This window comes from Branchiostoma belcheri, unplaced genomic scaffold, assembly GCF_001625305.1.
Source record: "Branchiostoma belcheri isolate BF01 breed outbred unplaced genomic scaffold, Haploidv18h27 scaffold176, whole genome shotgun sequence".
Lineage (NCBI taxonomy): Eukaryota > Metazoa > Chordata > Leptocardii > Amphioxiformes > Branchiostomatidae > Branchiostoma > Branchiostoma belcheri.
In genome coordinates, this window is record NW_017803224.1 from 297,826 (window position 1) to 304,624 (window position 6,799).

At 43.8% G+C, this 6,799-nt stretch overlaps 1 pseudogene; it reads left to right on the top strand.

Moving 5' to 3' along the window:
* Positions 1 to 459: 459 nt before the first annotated feature.
* Positions 460 to 6,025, top strand: LOC109467139 (annotated as a pseudogene).
* The last annotated feature ends 774 nt before the right edge of the window (positions 6,026 to 6,799 follow it).

Sequence of the window (6,799 nt, forward strand, 5' to 3'; positions counted from 1 at the left end):
CACACACATATATATACACATACACACACACACACACACACACTACACACATACACACACACGCACACATGCACATACACATACATACACACACACACGCGCACACACACACATGCACATACACATACATACACACACACACACACACATACACCGACACACGAACACACACGCGCACACACACGCACACGGCGTATATATATATATACACATACACACACACACACACTACACACATACACACACACGCACACACATACATGTATATATATACACATACACACACACACACACACAGACAGACACACACACACTACACACATACACACACACGCACACACATACATGTATATATATACACATACATACACACACACACACACACACACACAGACACACACACACACACACACACACATGTAACGTACGAACTTTATACTCACAGTCCCTGAGGCATTGATGCCTCAACCTAGGCCCAGCACAGCCTGGGCGCTCGCCGGGAAGTCTGATGAAGTTGCGGCGGAATCGCAACAGGACGCACCCAAGCCGACAGTGGCGCCTCAGCGGCCGGACCCCGCGGTCGTGACGCCTGTGGCTCTGTCAGAAAAGATCGTTTTGTGCAGACAACCCACAGCAGAGGTGAATCTTGTGAAGGGAAGTTTCGTACAGCCCTGCCCGACGAGCAGCTTGGATCCGGCCGGCAAGCCAGTGACAGCGAGAGTGTCTTTCGAGAAGGCGTACCACCGTGGAGCGGTGCTCGGGAGCGGCGGATTCGGCAACGTGTATGCCGGTGCAAGGGCACGGGACGGCCTACCGGTGGCCATCAAGCACAAAACGAGCAAGCCAGTGGCAGAGAGAGAGTCTTTCGAGAAGGCGTACCACCGTGGAGCGGTGCTCGGGAGCGGCGGATTCGGCACCGTGTATGCCGGTACAAGGGCACGGGACGGCCTACCGGTGGCCATCAAGGAAATAGCGAGAGAGAAAGTCACAAGATGGGCACGACATTTGAACGGAGTGACTGTGCCCTTGGAGATCGTCTTGTTGCGGCGAGTGATGGGCCACGACGACATCATCAAGTTGTTGGAGTGGTACGAACGCCCGGATTCCTACATCCTCATCCTGGAGCGTCCAGAGCCAGTCATGGACCTGTTTGACGTTATCACGGAGAAGGGTGCTCTGGGCGAGTTATTGAGCAGAGACTTTATGCTCCAAATCGTGCACATGGTCAGGCATTGCCACAACCAAGGTGTGGTACACAGAGACATCAAGGCCCAGAACTTACTTGTCGAGCTGAACACGGGGAGAATCAAGATGATCGACTTCGGGTCTGGCGCCTTCCTGAAAGACACAGTCTACACAGATTTCGCTGGAACAAGAGTATACTGTCCTCCTGAGTGGATCCGGTTCCATCGCTACCACGGGCGCCGGGCAGCGGTCTGGTCGCTGGGCATCCTGCTGTACGAAATGGTTTGCGGCAACGTTCCCTTCCAGCGAGACGACGAAATTTGCAGAGGCGAGGTCTGCTTCGAACGACGGGTATCAAAAGAATGCGAAGATCTCATCAGGTGGATGTTGACAATCCGTCCGTCCGGCCGTCCTTCTCTCCAGCAGATCCTAGAACACCCGTGGATGCTGAAAGGCAGGAGTCTGTCAAGACGTCTGTCGAGCGCCGGTAAGTTAAAGAAATGTTCCGTTCTTTTGAAATTTACCAAATAAGAAAGCATTCAGATTTCAGAACGAATATCGTGTAACGCTAACGCTACGTCCCGTAGTATGGAATGGCAGATAATTGGATTGAAATGCAAAAATCAAATTGGGGTTTTGGAACTTTGAATTTTGTTGTTGTTTTTTTGATTGACAGATGTTTTTCTTTTCCATCCAGTCGTTCATCGTAAGATTCTCACTGGTTCGAAAGGTCTCGCAAGCTAGCCGGCGAGGCAGCAGAGAAGGTGCGGCCAAAGTTCCGGCCGAGAGGACCATAAGTTCCTCATCCCCTCTGTGAGTACTTTCTCTGAACCTGGCTTCTGTGACAAACCTTCCACGGCAATCAGAAACTCATCTTCTACCTTAACATCTGCTTGGAGATAAGGTGACCGTAACAAGGCAGTTTCATGTAACAACAGCGCTCTTTGCGATTTGTACCATCATTGCAGTTTATCAAAATGGCTGCGCTCTTACGATCGGTGAAGTTGGTGCGTTTTATACCGACTATAACTCGACAAATTGGACAAAACACAACCAGATTGTCTTCGTCGAACGCACGTCATTTTAGGCCTTGACAATGCCCATCAATAAGACAACCTGCCTACCAAAAATCGTGAACCTCGGACCATGCCTTCAAAATTTATCGTGCATAATCTGCCAAACAGTACCAAAACGATTTCATAGCCTTCTGTCGAAAGCAACAAAAAAGGGCGCATGCAAGATTATTCATTCGTTACACCATGTTACTAAGATGTAAAGATTGACACAGAAGTCACAAATGTTAACCATACAGGATTTAAAAGTACAGTAAAATATGTTATGTCGTGTACCGGTTTGTCACGGGAACTAGTTTCGGACTTGTAAAAATGTTTTAGTTCTAAGAATTGACACACTGACAATATGTGATTATAGCATAATAGAGACCATGGCTCGTGAGCATGGGCGGAGTCGTAATCTCCAAGCAGATCCCTCTCGGTGGCAAAAGACAGTATCAAATTGGCCAGACAGTATTCATTAGCCAGAGAAGCTCCATTAGCCACCGACGGGTGGGGATCAGGACAAAAAAAAGGGCCATATATAAAAACGATCATTCCCTCTGCTTGGAGAGTAGGGAGTCGGTGTTTAAAAAAAAGTTACTTCCTCAAAACAAGATGAGTTCCGGAGCTGGAGGGGTCATAAAAGTCAAACCACAGTTTGCTTTTACCTACCTACGTTTCCTACTGAAACATGCAACTATTATTATTATAAATTGACGTCATTTCATTTTTTTATGATCTTGGCTTTTGTTTTCCGACAAGGGTAAATAACCCCAGGTCATTGGCCTGTACTTTCTTTCTTTCTTTGCACATACATAAAAAAAATTCATGATCAAATAATAACATTCAAAGAATATGCGGGGTAGGCCAGGAACCTGGGTGGTTTTTCAAAAGGCCTACCCCAAACAAAGGTAACAAAACATATTTGAATTAAACATCAAAATTAAACAATGAAATAATTGATTAATTAAACCAAATCAAGACACAGAAATAATAACTGGAGTGTGTAAACTCCTTTGCATCTACAAAAAGAAATTAAACAAAAGTCTTATACATGTAATTCAGGTCGCTGTTACAGAGTAAACTTATTAGATAATTAACATAAAAATTAACGATTAAAACAAAAGAATGAAAATAACAAGGAAAACAAACAAACAAATCAGATTGTTTGTTTGTCAGTTTACTGCTACTAAGTTGTATCTAATTGTTGAGTACTGTGCTGGACCTCACAGGACCGAAAACACGAACTGTTAAATATTTAATTGGATCTTAGGCCATGTTGATTTGATTATATGGATGACATCCACGCGCGCATGAATTTTCGGCCGTTTCCAAAAAAAAAAGTTTTCAACCATACTGTAAATCGTACAAAACAGTTGCAAAATGAGCAAAAATATACCATATGTTCCAAAAATAAAAAAATAAAAACTATACCAATGTCGTAGAATGCCAAAATCAAACGAAAAAAGACGAAATTGTAAAGAAATGAATTTGAAGACTAGATTATTCGCCAAACCATATTCTGTGCCATTTGCTCAACCCTCATGACCACGTAGATTTCATAATTTTTTTTTTTTGCAAAACTTTTTTTTTATTCGCACGCGCGCATCAGTTTTGGGGCTCCCGGAGGATGTCATCCATATAATCAAATCAACATGGCCTTAATGGTCTTACCAAGGAGATTCTGCCAGCCTCCTTGGTTTTTACTAATCATACCCATGTTCGGCATTTTAAAGGATGGAATAAAAAAGAGGAAATAGAGAGGTAACATTTGCCAAGCAAATGCATAAGTGTTTACCTTCACACGGTCTAGCCTGACAAACTACTGCTTTCCCTACTACTTGGCTGTTTCTTCTTAGGCTACAGCAAGTAAATTTTATGGATGGCATCCTCCGCAGACTCGAAATTTAATGCGATAGGGCAAAAAAAAAATAAGGCGGGCGAACGAAAAAAAAACAAGGCTGGCGAAAAAAGGCGGACAAAAATAAAAATTCTTTCATTTTCAAATTCTGAGGTCACAAGCCTTATTAAACAACAATTGAGGTGTCAAAACATGTTATCACAAACAAACAAACAGATCTTTTATTCTTGTGCAATGTATTTAACAGTATTGCCTGTCCTTGCAGATGTGTAAGACCTCAATTAAATAAAAATTCTACCAAAACGACTAGTCGTACCATCATGGGCAGCTACTATATTGGGCCACACCAAGTAAATTTTATGGATGACGTCCTTTGGAGACCCTAAATCTAATGCGAGAGGGTGAAAAAAAAACAAGAAGGGCCCTAAAAAACAAGATGCCTAGATTAGAAATATACTAAGAGACGACAAATGTTAGGACACAAATTGGATGAGGTGACACAAGAAGTCTTTTATTCATCATCAAAACAGCAATAAATCAGGTGGAACAGCAGTTGTCGTCCTGTGAGTTTGGGGAGATGGATGGAGCGGTCAGCAAGTTTCTTCAAATGTGGCAGCATGTACCAAACTGAATTCCTAATGGAAGTCATGATTTCCTTGCTTGATGCTTTGGTCCGTACAAACCTATTTGCGGCACTGTCGTGACTCTTTGGTCATAGTTACAGGAAGCGGAATTTCTTGCTTTTTTTTCTAGGAACAGGCCAAAATCAATGCGCGCGCGGACGTCATCCATAAAATTTACTTGGTGTGGCCTTACACTAATTGCTAGAAGTAGAAGTATATTACATTTTCAACATTTTTAACACCCGTGAATAGTTTCATCAGGTTGGTAAGGCCACACCGACTTAATTATGGATGACATCCGTGCGCGCATTGATTTTTGCCTGTTCTCAAAAAATTAAAAATTAAAAAAAAAGATCAAGTCCACGGCTCTGGCCTGGCTCTAGACCTGGGTAGTCCATGGTAGTTAGCGACAATACGGAGCCGGGCTACGAAAGCTCCACGACTCAAGAACTCAGTACATGTGTACAGTGCCGATTCATAAATTCCGCAAAAGGCCGGCTTGTCGTGTACGTCGCTATATACTGCCGCAAATTCACATTTGCAAATTCACCAGCTTTGTATTCCTGTGGTTTAGAAGCATTTTTATTTTTGGCTGGAATTTTTTTTTTATTCGCCCACGCACACTACTTTAGGGGCGTTCTGAGGATGTCATCCATAAAATTAAGTCGGTGTGGCCTAAGTTTCTTAGTAAAGAGACTCTTTTTACACAGCCAAGTGTTTTATTCACAGCCGACATTTCGGTGACCGTCTGTCACCTTCCTCAGGGCAATTCTGACTGGTTCACATTGCACTGCAGCACTCTTGTACATTTGGAACTACATTGTGGTGTCTGTTCTCCATAACTGCTTTTGTTTATACTTCCGTACGTTTGTAGATACAGTTCCCTGTACATGTAATGTGTAGATATGTAAACATTAGGGAATGCATCAGATTCTGTAGCAGCGACACCTGTGCTACAGTACAATGTGAACCAGTCAGAATTGTCCCGAAGAAAGTGACTGACAGTCACTGAAACTTACTAACCTGATGAAGCTATTCATGACCTATTTGCCATCTTGCCTTGTTACCAGGTCCCAGACTCTGTAGTCCCGAAGGTGGTACATGCCGTGTTAACTGTGGCAGGCAGGGTGAGGGGCAGGGAGGTCCCAGACAAGGTCACGCTGGACTTCTACTCCTCCGGCAGTTTTGTGGGTCTGTTTGTGGACGACAGAAGTGCAGCTTTCCTCAGGACTGTCAGTCAGGAGTTTGCCAACGAAGTCTTAAAGACAACAGGTAAATCTGATGCATTTTACCATGGATGACAACGGGTAAGGCTGTGACCCTTGTTTAGTCCAGTGTAGTATATGTAGTCCAGTGTAGCATGATTGTGTAGTCCAGTGTAGTGTATGTAGTCCATTGTAGCATGTGTAGTCCAGTGTAGCATGATTGTGTAGTCCAGTGTATACATATGTAGTCCAGTGTAGCATGTGTAGTCCTGTGTAGCATATAGTATTACGTAGTCCAGTGTAGCATGTGTAGTCCAGTGTAGCATGTGTAGTCCATTGTAGCATGTGTAGTCCAGTGTAGCATGTGTAGTCGAGTCAAGTGTAGCATGTGTAGTCCAGTGTAGCATGTGTAGTCCAGTGTAGCATGTGTAGTCCAGTGTAGCATGTGTAGTCGAGTCAAGTATAGCATGTGTAGTCCAGTGTAGCATGTGTAGTCCATTGTAGCATGTGTAGTCCAGTGTAGCATGTGTAGTCGAGTCAAGTGTAGCATGTGTAGTCCAGTGTAGCATGTGTAGTCCATTGTAGCGTGTGTAGTCTAGTGTAGCATGTGTAGTCCAGTCCAGTGTATAGCATGTGTAGTCCAGTGTAGCATGTGTAGTCCATTGTAGCGTGTTAAGTCCAGTGTAGCATGTGTAGTCCAGTGTAGCATGTGTAGTCCATTGTAGCATGTGTAGTCCAGTGTAGCATGTGTAGTCCAGTCCAGTATAGCATGTGTAGTCCAGTGTAGCATGTGTAGTCCATTGTAGCGTGTTAAGTCCAGTGTAGCATGTGTAGTCCAGTGTAGCATGTGTAGTCCATTGTAGCGTGTGT